Source organism: Frieseomelitta varia, unplaced genomic scaffold, assembly GCF_011392965.1.
Source record: "Frieseomelitta varia isolate USP_RPSP 00005682 unplaced genomic scaffold, Fvar_1.2 scaffold_816, whole genome shotgun sequence".
Classification (NCBI taxonomy): domain Eukaryota; kingdom Metazoa; phylum Arthropoda; class Insecta; order Hymenoptera; family Apidae; genus Frieseomelitta; species Frieseomelitta varia.
This window is the reverse complement of record NW_025110608.1, coordinates 933,989-947,490: the sequence shown is the minus strand read 5'-3', so window position 1 is coordinate 947,490 and position 13,502 is coordinate 933,989. Positions and strand designations below refer to the sequence as shown.

Here is a 13,502-nt window from a genome sequence, read left to right as displayed (position 1 = left end):
CACGCGCGATTACGCGGCGCGTCCTTTCGTTTTCGCGCATTTGCGGAGAGGGATTAGCGTCGATCTTCTGTCGGGTTTCGAGCTTCTTTATAAATATTTTCAAAAGGCACTCGGGGCGGGATAGTCACGAATTTTTCTGTTTTTTTTTTTTTTTTTTTTTTTTTCACGAATACTTGCGCAAATGAAACTCGAACGTTGAGTGGATAGAGATGGGATCTCGGTACTTTGGAGTGTTTGGAGATTTTTCGACGAGTTCGGAGCGTGTTTCTGTTTTTCAAAACGTTTTTGCAGTTGTGTCAGCCGAGCTCGCTTATCCGCGAGAGAAAAAAGAATTCTACGAGCCGACGGAAAAATTTGTTATCAAGATAAATGAAGCGGGGCGGTGACGAGATGATCGTTCTTCGCCCGACGGCATTAAACGGAATCTCCGCTTCGCATTCTCACGACCACCTCATACGACGTTATTGAAATTCTGCCAGCGACGAAATTCGATCGCGATTAGATCGGTTCGACGCTGTTCGCGCTTGTCTGCAAATACGTGTTAGTTTTCGTTCGCGGGTTTCTGTGTCTTTTTTCCCTTTTTTTTTTCTTTCTGGCTCAATTTGCGGTACCCGGTTGCCAGTTTGAATTTATTCTGGGAAGAGATAAGATTTGATATAGCCTGAAATTCTATTCCATGAAACTTCGACCACAATTGAATTGTACATATAGAGGAGCTGATCAATGTAAGACATTTTTAAATTAAAATTAAATTTTTAATTTAAATTATCTTACAGACACGGTTCAATCGATAATTATATTATAGTTGATTTGATCGACTGAAGATTTCGACACCCCAGAGCACAATTTATTTTTAATAAAATAAAAGTGGTTTTAATGGAAAATGATCTGTTGATGATTGGATTCAGAGCTTTCTATATAATAATAATAATATAAACTATTTAATCGCAAAGGATTGCTATTATGATTATTGGTCCTTCTCCTATCTTTTTCAGATCTATCTTCAGATTTACACTTCATCTAATTTTATTTATTAAATTATTTTGTTAAATGCTTAATATTTAATGTGAATGTTAATTTTTTCATTAGATTATAATAATAACGAGATAGAAATTCTTCATTTAAGAGACAGATCAGAATGCATTCGTCCCCTCTTTCCCAACTATGTTTTTATTACACATTTTTCGTGTCGTGTTTGAAAGTTGAAAGTACACTGTGGAAAGTTACGTTTAATAAAAACTAGATAACGGATTAAAACGAACAAATATATTGAAATATTCTCGGCAATGTTTGCCATCTATTTCACAGAGAATCATGTAATTGATCCGTTGGTAAATTATACGCAGCTTAAAAGCACCTCTCAACACCGTGAAAACTTTTTTCTGTTCTTTGCTGGTTCTTCGTTCATAGAGCTGAACCGTTTTTTAGGCAAATCCTCTTAGATGTACATTGTATATTCTTCCATTATTAAGGAGCACAATTTCGTAGAAACTCCGTAAAATTTTAAGAACGATTAAAAAACAATTCTCCCGGTCTGGCTGTTTATGCAACGTTTTACATTCGCCGGAGATTTTAATTTATAATCTTCGAAACGTTAAAGAGTTTTGCAAATTTCACTTACCAAAAAAGAATTGGATTGTAACAAGTAACAAGGGCATTCAATTTATCATTCAAAGCAATGAAAGATTACTGCAAATGGAATTTAGAAATTTGACATCGACATTGCCGAAATATGCTTCTGTAATTTCTCTGATTTCGTCAAAATTATGAATAGCTTATCCAAATAGCATCGTGTCCTATTTCGTTGGAATAATTGTAATATCTATATATGTCGGATTCCTTTTCCAAATTCTGCAATGTCACGAATTATCGTTGCAAAAGTTAGATATCGCGCAAATGGATATTGAGTCACTTGGAACGATGACAGATTTTTCTCCAAATGCAAGCAACGAAAAAATAACAACATAAATACCGGTTATTTATTACATATCGGTTAAACATTTTTTTAAATCAGGAAAAAACTTGTAAAGTGATAACTGTAAATCAAAAGACATACTATTTGCTTGATTAATGACTGTTTATTCGATCGATTTATCTGTTATGTGCATTTTGTACACAAGGTTTATCTCTGTAACAATGAACAAACGTTCAACAGTGCAGTTATACTAATCAATTAATATTTTGTGAAGAATTTTGCAGATAAGGTCAACGTTATTAATTAAATTGTTATTTTAAGATCAACGTTAAATAATTAAATTGAATGCATTCTATATTTTCTCATATATTTTTCAGTCATTTTCTTTTTGTTCGATTTGAATCAGCAATGGAACAAAACCTATCGATATTCTACAAATCCAAAAAAACCCTCTCGAACCGTAGAAACGTTTTCCTCGTGTTTATTAATACGCATTGTTCGTCAATACACGCGGATATGATTTCATCTGTGTCGTTCTCTGTATTCATAAGCGCCAAACTCGATTTCCCTTGTATCTTAATTATTCCGCGAACGTCTTCAACATCCCAATAACTCTTCAGCATCCACTACAATGGCCGTATCCTTGTGCATCCCCGATCCTCCGATCCTCCTCGCTTTAAATCCAATCGCACGATTTACTTCCACAGATTTTGGTTTCCACGTTCGCGATATCAATTACGCGACGACGAGAAGCGATAACACGGATCGACCAAGGATATATCAACCAGCCGAGCGTTGTGTACCGCGATGTGTTCCATTTCCCACTATTAATAATTATTGATAATTCTTCCACGATCCGGAGAATCGGCTCGATAGGGCACGTGGTCGGCCCACTCGTTTCCCTTGTTGCGATCGGGACACGCGATTGCCCCCCCGTGTCACGTTACGCCGTTGAAGAGTCAATTACCCGTGACTATCGGCGAAACTGATTCCACGGGAAATCTCCGATTCGTGGTTGCTCAGCCGCGATCGGGCGACGAGATTCAGTCGTCGGTGGTCTGACAGGCCGAAGCGCCCGGAAAGAAGCACCCGGCGTGCTTGATTTCTGGTTAATAAAACGTTACGCGAGACATAAAGCGATACGATGATGTATCGCGGGTGTGTAGAACGGAGGCAGGCCGGAGTAGCTGGCTCGGCTACGTGTTGCGGCTAACGGGGGGGGGGGAGGGAGAGAGGGTTTGCGACGCGGCACGAGGCCATGGGGGATGAAACGAAGGCCAGGACGAACCGGGGGACGAACGGGGGCGCGAGGAAGAAGCAACTCACCTATACAAAGGAGGAAACGTTATTATAGGGTGAGTACGAGCGCGCCACTGGCAAACGTGTGTTGGTCTTACATCGTACGGCCGTGCGGCGGGCCTCTGTATGATAGGGTCTCCCTCGGTGTACGTGTGTTTATGACTGTGCGCGCTCGAACGGGTGAGAACCGTAATGGGTTGAAGAGAGGCGAAAGGGCGCAGTCGCGAAGCCGGAGCCATCCTCGACCCCCGGCGGGCAGTGGTGGCAGCGGTGGCAGCGCCGACGTCGGTGTTGGCATCCTACCGGCTCGAGGACAGACCTACGAGTACGTCTCGTGCGAGGGTGCGGGCCGCACACGGTTCGCCGAACCTCTGCTACGCTTCGTGCTCGCGGAAGCATCACATTTTTTCTTCGTTCCTCGTTTTAACGCGCGCACGCATGGTAAAAATACAAGTGTGCTCGGCTCTGTAGAAAGAGGTGGATTTTCTGATCGCCTTTTCGATTTCGTTTATCTACCGTTTTCGTGATCTAGCGTCGTGATATAATAGTCGCGATTATAATCGCACTCTGAATCTGTGAAACAACAACAACAACAACAACGACGACGACGACGACGACGACGACGACGAGTTACCAATCGGAGGAATCGGTCGCGCGGCCGCGAAGCACCGCGCCTCGAGGTGGCGCGTTTTCAAAACGAGGAGTTTCGAATCCCGAGAGAGGTGAGAAGGAGTTGTCTCGCTCGCGTCCCGTGAAGGAATGATCCAGCAAGTGACGGATCGGTAGTTGTTCGTGATCGAGCACGTTTAGAGCAGCGTCTCCGTCACTAGTAACCCACTCCGAAGGATTTCACCGTCTTGTGAAAAAGCCGGGCTCTTTGTATCCTCTCCGTAACCGATCATAAGTTCCTCGAATAAAAAAAAAAAAAAAAAAAAAAAGAAAAGAGAGAGAAGCATCGAGGGATCGAGAAGCGTGCGCGTATGTGGGTGTGCGTCTCGATATGACCCACCACAACGATTGACTTTCTTTCGCTACGCTTTTACGCTTTACCAGCCTCTGACGAACATGTAAGTGCTGATTGCATCCGCTCTCTATTTTCCGATTTTTTTATGACGCTCTCGGGATATAACGTACTCGGGTTTTAGGTTGTATCGTATATCGGTCGACCGTACAGTTTCGCTATGGTGCTTCTTTATAAGAGATTTTGTGGACGATGGACGACGCACGAGACAGCTTCCTGCATCGCGGCGCAGGATATTGCGATTTAAAATTTATTTGCAATTAACTCTGAGCCACTGTCGCTTGTGGTGAGGAGGAGTGGCGATGAAAGAAGGGCGCGAGGGGATGAAATATGTCTGTGTGTATAATATTTTTCAACGTGCTTCGCTTCATTTCTTGCTTTTCCTATTACTTCGTTCATTCCGGTACCGTAAAAGGGACGAAAGGAAAAGTTTCTCAAATAAGAGATCTCGCGGTGAATCCTTTGGATAACGCTGGCAGCAACAGCGAAACTGAAACTCGCAAACCTCGGGGAACCTGGTTGAAAACGATCGACGATTAGAATCTCGGCATCTGTTCGTGCGGTCGGAAAATGTTTAACGCATGGCTGCGCATGAAAATTTAACTTCTGCACGTATCATCGGGGAATACGTGAACCTCGCGAACGATTTCCATACGATGATCGCGTTATTAATCTTGCGGGATGAATTTCGAACATCTGTCGCGAGTGTCTTTCAAAAACACACCTGCCTTTGCCATTCGAGCGGAAGCAGGAGGAGGAGAGGGGGAGGGGGGACGGAATTAATTTGTGAAGGTGCCTCGAGTCGATAGCTGTTCGAAGACAGAGACAGAGAGAAGACAGAGAGAGAGAGAGAGAGAGAGATAGAGAGAAAGAAAAAAACGAGAACCCTTCCAAGGTAGAGTCGGTGTATAAGATGTATTAAAATATAGCTTGGCGCGCACAGTGTTGCATCATCGTCTTAATTAAAACGACGTCGCATCGCTTCAAACTTTTTCTCATTAATTCCATTTCTTCTATATCTCGCTGGCGGACGTCGTCGGGCTCGTGCAAGTCCGCGACGGCCGAGGAACACGGCACCGTTTAATTATACGTCCTTCTGTGTCATTCCGTTCCGCGACTTACACTCGATCGAAGTAAACTTAATATCCGCGGATCGTGTCTTGAACTTTGGCCGACATTTTTCATTCTCTCTCTCTCTCTCTCTCTCTCTCTCTCTCTCTCCCGATCGTCGTCTCTCTAATCCATCGTTATGCCAACGAAAGTGAACCATTCGAATGGGGATGAATCAACTGGCCTCGTAAAAAAGAAAAAAAAAAAGGGACAATCGAGTCGCGAGCAATTTGGTCAAGACATTTCGCTGATTCGAGAATGGAAGTTACGATACGATACGTTCGATACGTATTCCACGTATTAGAGGAACGTGGCAGCTTCGATGCGTTATGCCGAGCACGTACGACCGCGAGTATAATGCAAGATCGTCGCTGGATAATTTCATTTCGCCGAACAAATTTTCCTTCGGATATTACGGTTTTGCTCGCCTGGTCTCGCCTTTTCTCTTTCGCACCCCCTTTTCTACTGTCGTTCGTGTGGAAACGGAAAGAAAAAGAGGAAGAAAAGGGAAGAAAGTGAGTTGAAGGGAAACGAGCGAAAACGAACGCTCAAACCAGCGCGACAGAACGTCGCGAACGGAACCACGGCGACTCGACGTAATGATATTACGCGTCGTAAATCTGATTTGCTGGTTCGCGAAAATGCGGCTCGGTCGACGGGGCTAACCGTCTTGTAATACATTTTTCGTCGCTCGAGATAACGCCGACGATATTGCTCCTGACACGAAACGTTCTTTTCTGTCGCGCGTGTGTGCGACGTGCACCGCGAGTTATTGGATCGTTAATGTTTCGATCTCGTTTGTCTCCATCGTTGGTCAACCGGGGCCAAGTAAAATCGAAAATTTCGTGTCGGCGGTATAAGAAGAGATACAATGACAGCCGCGAAATCTCTATTTGAATATACGCCACATGTCTGTGTCTATACTCATGTACATATGTATGTATGTATGTATGCACTCGTATACATACGTTTCGGCTCCGTTATGGTCCTTTCGTTCGTTTTTGCTCGTTCGTGTCTCGCTGCTGCCTACTTCCGTATGAAATTTTTAAAGGAGGAAATATGTCAGTTTTGCGCGAAATAAAACTTATACGATTTCACGCTCGTGCGCTCGCGGCAGCATTTCCTAGGCTACCGCCAACCGAATTGTGGATATTGAAAATGGACCGGATAAAACGATTCCTCGCGCGCCGTACGTGCATTAATTGTGCACATATTGACGAAACGGTCAATGCTATTCCATATCTTGCACGTTCTAGCACGCTTTCTGAGCGTGCGTCCCGTTTTATTTCCTTCCGGAGCGGCGAGTCGACTTTAAATAACCAATTGTGTTTCGCGACGAATCGATGCGAAACGCGGGTGAATATTATATTATACGTTTGCCTGTGTAATTTCGTTTTAAATCTCGGGAAAAGCTGGAAGATCTTCCGATTCCATCGAGTTTTTCTTAGAGTTCGAGGTTTACTCGAATACCGCGAAATAATCGTCGAGAAGTATCATTTTTAAATACATTTTCGAACATCGCAATTTTGATATTAATTCTGTTTGTGTCGCTGTTGCGTCAACTTATTATCAACGATGTTTACTCGTAGGAGAGAAAGGCTTAATATCTCGGAAGTTATATAATAAGTTTGATATTTCAGTTTATATAAGTTTAACATTTTAAAAGTGTAAATTGGTCTTGTGAAATCCCTGATCATCCCCTGTGAATGGTAAAATATTTAACACTAATTTGTTCTTCTGAAATGTCGATAAATGAAATTGATGTCGCTTGGAATATATATTGGCTGTTTCGAAATTTCAGCTGTTTATCACTTTGATGTGATCTTAAATATCTCTGGGTTCAGTTGGTATTCTAGTAGTTTCAATCTGTTGTTTGATGCTCGATCAATTCTTCGATAGATCGCCGACAAAACTCCCTTGTACGTCGACAATTTAAGGCCAAAAATTTCCTACACAAAGATGCGATATATATGCGTAGATATACATCTCTACAGAGTCGTAAATATCGGCAGATTCATCTCGAGATATTATATTTTCACGCTAAAGTTTCTCCTTCTCCCTGTCTCCTCTTTTCTAACACGAAGCGCTGTTAGATTTTTATATTTTACGCGATCTCGTTCATCGTCCGCGGGAGATAACAAGCTTCTCGTTAATCGTCCCATTTTCTTCGAGCACTTTTTCGCTCCCTCTATCTTCCGTGGGGAAAATAGGCGATCCAACGATCGGTCGTTGCTCACGACCCTGTAATCGCGGCAGAAGTGCTTAAAAAATCCATATAATCGCGCGATAACTTGGCGGCAACTTCGCGCGGCAACTATTTTCGTGATTACTTTACCCGGCGGTCTTATCTTCTCGCGGGCTGTGTACGGCCCCGGTTTAATTTCCACGTAACACGGGGCGAAAGTGATTTACGAGGGTGAATTTTCCACCGATTCTTGATGCTCTCTTATTGTTCGTGACGAACTGGGGCGGGGGGTCTTCGTCGCTCGCTGCTGACATGTTTGAATTACCAATAGTACCTACGTGCGCCGGCATGCAAGTTCTCGATGGTATTTACACGGTCTAATGCCGGTGCTAAAAACGATTCGTTCGAGGCCTCGCACGAGAGAGAGAGAGAGAGAGGAAAAAAAGAAGAATCGAACGTGAAACAGAGTGCGCCGGTGACAAGAGTTCCATTAAATTCGGCGATTCTCCGGTTAAGTGGTAGTTTCGAAGCCCGTTAAGAGCTGCGCGTTTCGATCATCTTCGCAAATTTGTTCGTTGTTTGCCGAGGAAAGTGATCGTAAATATTTACGAGGGAACTCGCCGTTCCCTGACAAATTTTCATCAGTAGAATCGATAACGAGTCGATCTTGCCAAATTTCTGGCACAATTGTGGTTACATGCGCGCGTGTGTGTGTTAGTGCGTCACGTGAAATTTTCGTTTCCTTGGCGAATTACGCTCGGTTAAATTCCCTTTACGATATAATTTCATCGCGTTAAATCGCGACGTAAGACAGCCAGATAATTAAACCGTTTGTACCAAAATACTCGGCTCGTACGTTGACTCCACCTGCCTGATGAGAATTGTCACTGTTTAGCTAATGTCCTTTCCGGCGAAGATCTTATTTCCGGTGAAATTTATCATTAGGCGTTCTTGCCCGGAGTATGTACGCGTACGTACTGAATACACATGTGCACACATACACACACGTTATATATCTTTACGAGAACCTCGGGACGAAGTATTGGGAATTGCTTCCTCAGCCGGAAGATTTCGTTCTGAAACGTAGAAGCTTCGAAAATTCGGCGGCCACGGCGCCGCCAAAGAAACTTACAACCAACGAGACGGACTCGAAGAGTCGATCTGACCCATTTTGCGGTAATGTTTCGTCGACGAAAGGCAAAAATCTTGTTACGCGTTGTGAGACTTTGCTAGCAATTTCGCGTAAATGTGAGTTACACTAACATACGTCGGTTTACAACATCGAAGATGACAAATTAAACGAACGAATTGATTGATTAATAAATAACAACTGTCCTGATAAATTTACTGAATTTTTTTGAAAGAGCAACAAAACGAAACTTTTACGTGTCATAGGAAATTTCTGAATCTCTTCTACACGAACTGGTCATTTAGTAGTCTGTTAATTGTCCGGTATGAGAAATGCATCAGACTTATCGCAATTTAAACAAATTGAATGTTCCTGATTCGACGAGGTGCGGTTGTAAATCAGTTTAAAGGGAATTAGCGTAGTGGCGGGAGGCTTGTTTAATATCGAAGAGCGCTGTGCGTCGTATATATATATTTCAAATCTTGTTCAGGATCCTAATGTTCGAAGCAATAAGGGTCAGGTTTATTTCCTTTTTAAAGGGTACTCGGCGATATTCTCGCCGCGTGCGCGATAAATTTCAATAAAGGTAGGGAGGCAACATTCCATTTAGAGAAAAAAGGAGCGAGGGTCACTTTGGTTAGACGGAAAGTTCGTAACTTCGAGTGTGATTTGAAAGTTTTGCGTCGCGCGTTAGCGATAAATCGTGCGAGAGACGTCGATTAAAAACCAAGCCGGCCAAGTGTAATAAAGAAATACGACGTCCGCGACGTGGACGAGAAAATGTTGAGAACGTGGATTTAATTTATTGTTCAAACTCGAGATAGAATAAAGAGGGGATTGTTATGTCGTGAAACAAATGGGAAAGCGATTGTTTGCGGAGAGGATGCTGAATAACTCAAGAAGAAAAGAGAAGCGGAGACGAGAGAAGACGAGTGAAGAGAAGAGCGACGAGAGGAGGGGGGAGGGGGAGGGGGAGGGGGAATCCGAAAGAATGATTAGAGGGAAGCGTAATTACGAGCGAGCAAGCAGGCGAGTGATTTAAGAGAAAGACATAGATTTAATGAGACATAAAGGTACAATAATTATTGCTGCTACCTAAAAGGTGAAAAGACATCTGGCGATCCGGATTACAAGGGGGCGAATACTTTTGAATAGGTTGGAAAGGTACCTACAATAGGAACGACGCAGAGAGGGAATAATCGTCATTACGATTCGTACGTGAATTATTTGCCCTTTTCGAACAATACAAACTCTTGTACAGCGAGTCGAGGGCATCCTTCAATTATGATTTATATACATCGTCGAATCGAAAATTTCTTTTTTTCGAAACGGGATCATGGAACAAAGCCGATAGTTCGTTACCTGTCGAAGCGATACATTTTCACGCAAGCGAGAGCTTTTGAAACGGTTACAAATGGAGGGAAACGTCAAGATGAAATTGTGTAAATTATGTTCTCTATATTTCTGTGTCCGTGGGCGGTAAAGTACGATCGTACATTTTTCTGAAAGGTGATTCTAACGTTACTTCACGCAGTTTATTAAGGTTCGTTTAAACGATCATACTTTCGCTTTGAGTTGATTAATTGTTAACGACGTTAACTGCACATACAGAGTATAACGTCTAACTTTCGTCTGTGATTTTCTGTTCCGACACATAGATAATTACGCGTATTATTTAACGTTTATAACGTTCGAGGCTGGACGACCACGATTTCCTTGGTAACCATTATCTCGACTTTCCGGGGAGAGGAGATTTAACGATCTCTCAATTTCACCGTCTTCATCTCACCTCAGCGTTTCATCTTCTGTACGTTTCATCTTCTTCTCCATTCTACAAATGTGAATTTCAGCGAAATGGTGTGAACGTTTCAACGAAATATATACTTGGAGCTTCGCGTATCCGCCGAGGTGAGCCCGGCGTGTACATACGTGCGAATACGTAGACCATGGACGCATGCAAATGAGAGCCGAAGACACGCACGCCGCGGAACGAACCCTCAGGTAGCCTCGGCTACATTTTGCACATCGTAAATCATGGCAAATGTTCTGGCGGCTTTTTGACGCGTTTTAGAATGTCTTAAAAGTGACCATTAATTATCGAGCACTGGCGCGCGCAGTCAACGTCCTCGAGGGTCACGTAAATCTCTAGTATACATCTGTCGCCGCAGCGGGCCACGTTCAAGGAATAAATTCTCTGGCAAAAAGAAACGCGAGAGTGCGAAGCACCCGTCGTTAGTACGGGCACGAACCGGGAATTAACGCCTGTTGAACGATCAAGACCACCGCGATCTCATAATATATATCCAGTATTAATCGTAGACACCCCTCCCACCCCAACCGACGATTATTCGTGGAAAGTTTCGCGTTCGTTTGTTTAATTGTATCCTCGGTAAATCAGAAATTAACTGTCCCCTTTTTTTTCTTTTTGTCGAAAGTTGAAACCGAAGTGAAAGGAAAAATGTTTACAACACAATTCTGAGAAATCATGTGAATTTCTAAAATCGCAAACTTTGTCTTTGAATCTTTCAGAATTTTGAAAATTGTCAATTCCTCCCGTTACGAGGATTCATTCAGATAATTAAGTCTCTCTTTTACTTGCGAAATTTATTCTGACGCGTACCAACTGCATTTCAACGTGAAAATGATATTTTTTGAAATCCGCCACGTCACACTTACACGCAGTGCGAATTTCTCACTCATTCACCGTTTAGTTTCACCATGCAGCGGGAACACGTTCACCACGTTCTCTCCAAATATATTTGCTCCCCCCTTACACCCTTGGAATAGTTAATAGCGTGGAATTTTTGATTTACGCAGCGTATACCTCGACGAGATTCCGTTAATGCTGATTGCGTTATCTTTGATGGTACGCACCTGTGCGTCACGTTGTCCAAATATTACGGGGCGCAATATTTGCTGAACTCGATCGCTTATTTGACTTGCCGGCGATTGTTGGTTACATTGCACAGGTGTTTGCCGTTCTCGCTGTTGCATCTCCGCTTTTGGATAAGGAGAAGAGATTTCGTGTGCCAGTTGGTTCCTTGGCTCTGCTCGCGGAATTCATTCCTTAGTTAAACAAAATTTATCGATTTCCGAGCGTGGGCTGTAAAGTCTGCGGCGAGGTTGTCGCAAATAATTCCGCCGAGGCGACCCGATTTCGTCTCACAAATTTTCACGTTGTACGTTATTTATAAACGACCTCAAGTGAAAATGACATTTATTTCAAACATTTTCGTACGTCATGTAAAATTCATCTTTCATCTTTTATTTACTTGGCGACTTATTCTCTAGAGTCGATCGATAAGTAAATAAATAAAGATGAAAGGACTTTTATATAACGTACGAAGTAAATTTCAACTTCTCCAAGCTTGGAACGTTTGCGTATCTATTTAAGGTGTTCAGAAAATTTTGTCATCTTTCTAATTATTCCTATTAAATCCTGTCTTTGGATTTGCCGTGTCGTCAATTAATTCAACGATTCTCCTAATCTTCATATTTTTCTTAACCGTCACACTTTTCGTTTACATTGTTATCTCACCTATCGGCCATTGTTCAAAGGAGGAAGATAAAAGTTCCTGATTATTCGACGTTGTCGTTGCCAGTTTCGTGGTTATTAATTTATCATCGCTACACGTTATGGTGTTTATCCGTCGTTAAACGCGCGTACGTACACAATGAAGATTGCTCAAGATGGCTTGTAATAAAGCTGGTAAATCGGCGTAAAATAACGCCGCTAAGAAATAAATTTTCCAAGCGGGCAATATCGCCGTGATATTCCGCGAGAAGGCATTTAGCCTCTTTAATGCTCTGACACGATATCGGCAAATGCTAATGCGTTTTTTTTCCATCTTAAATCATGGCCTACGCGTGATAACGATCTGTCGCGACGATTCCGTCGTTTACGCTTCTGCGCCTCTTTTTCGACTGCCCGATTATTGCAGAATCGTTGATCGATATTCTCGCAGCATAAAAATTCGTACATCTTCGCTCGATCTATATACATCGTGTAAAAAAGTCTTCTGTAATAATCGTACAGTGATAAGATGAAAATTGAAGAGTTGTAGTTTCATTCCTCGACGAAAAGATAGCACATGTGCGCTAGAGTTAGACAATTTATTTTAAAAATACAGGTACGAATAAGGAGATCGTACGAAATTGGATATATCATTCGTTTCACGTGTAGAATCTGAAGAACTAACAGATCTAATTTGCAAAAATGATCGTTCTGTGATTTGTCCTATTTTACATTTTCACTTTTTTCAGTTGTGCTACCGTAACTGTGCATTGATATAACAAGTTTAAAGTACAAGTCGATCGCTTGTTTCTTGCGTTTCGTCCAAAATACGACTGTAGGCAATACAATGAAAATCTGTTTGACTTTAACAGGATACGAACAGAATTTGACGCTTCGTCAAAAAATCACCGAAGCCTTCCGCTCGAGTTACCGTTTTACCGTGTTTGAAATTCAATTTCTCCCCGCAGGGTTTGCAATTCGATTAATTCCCGATTAACAAACGCAAGCAACCGATTAACGTTCCCGATACGCGGCGCGATGGTGTTCGATAACCGGCAAGCAACAATCCCGAAAATCAAGCCTATTCCGCGCCGCGAATCCCGAGTCCGAAGAAATCTATGTACACACGTTGTTACGAAACTTCCACCATTCCGGGATTCAATTCAACTCGATCGCTCTCCAATCCGCGGCGATGTTCGCCCGGCTCGAAAATTTCATTCGTTGACTACATCGAGGGAATCACCTGGATACGATTACCCCGTTGCAGAAATCCACCCTTCTCCTCCCCTCCAAAAAAAAAAGGAAACGGATAGATTGAAAGACAAAAAA

At 42.6% G+C, this 13,502-nt stretch overlaps 1 protein-coding gene across 1 annotated transcript in view; it reads left to right on the top strand.

Annotated features, from left to right (window-relative positions):
* Window positions 1–3,520: 3,520 nt before the first annotated feature.
* LOC122536223 (acid sphingomyelinase-like phosphodiesterase 3a) overlaps window positions 3,521–13,502 on the top strand; it is a 44,579-nt gene continuing 34,597 nt past the window's right edge. The window contains exon 1 of the mRNA XM_043668410.1: window positions 3,521–3,936. The gene's annotated coding sequence lies outside the window, so the exon portion shown is untranslated. The remainder of the gene's footprint in view (window positions 3,937–13,502) is intronic.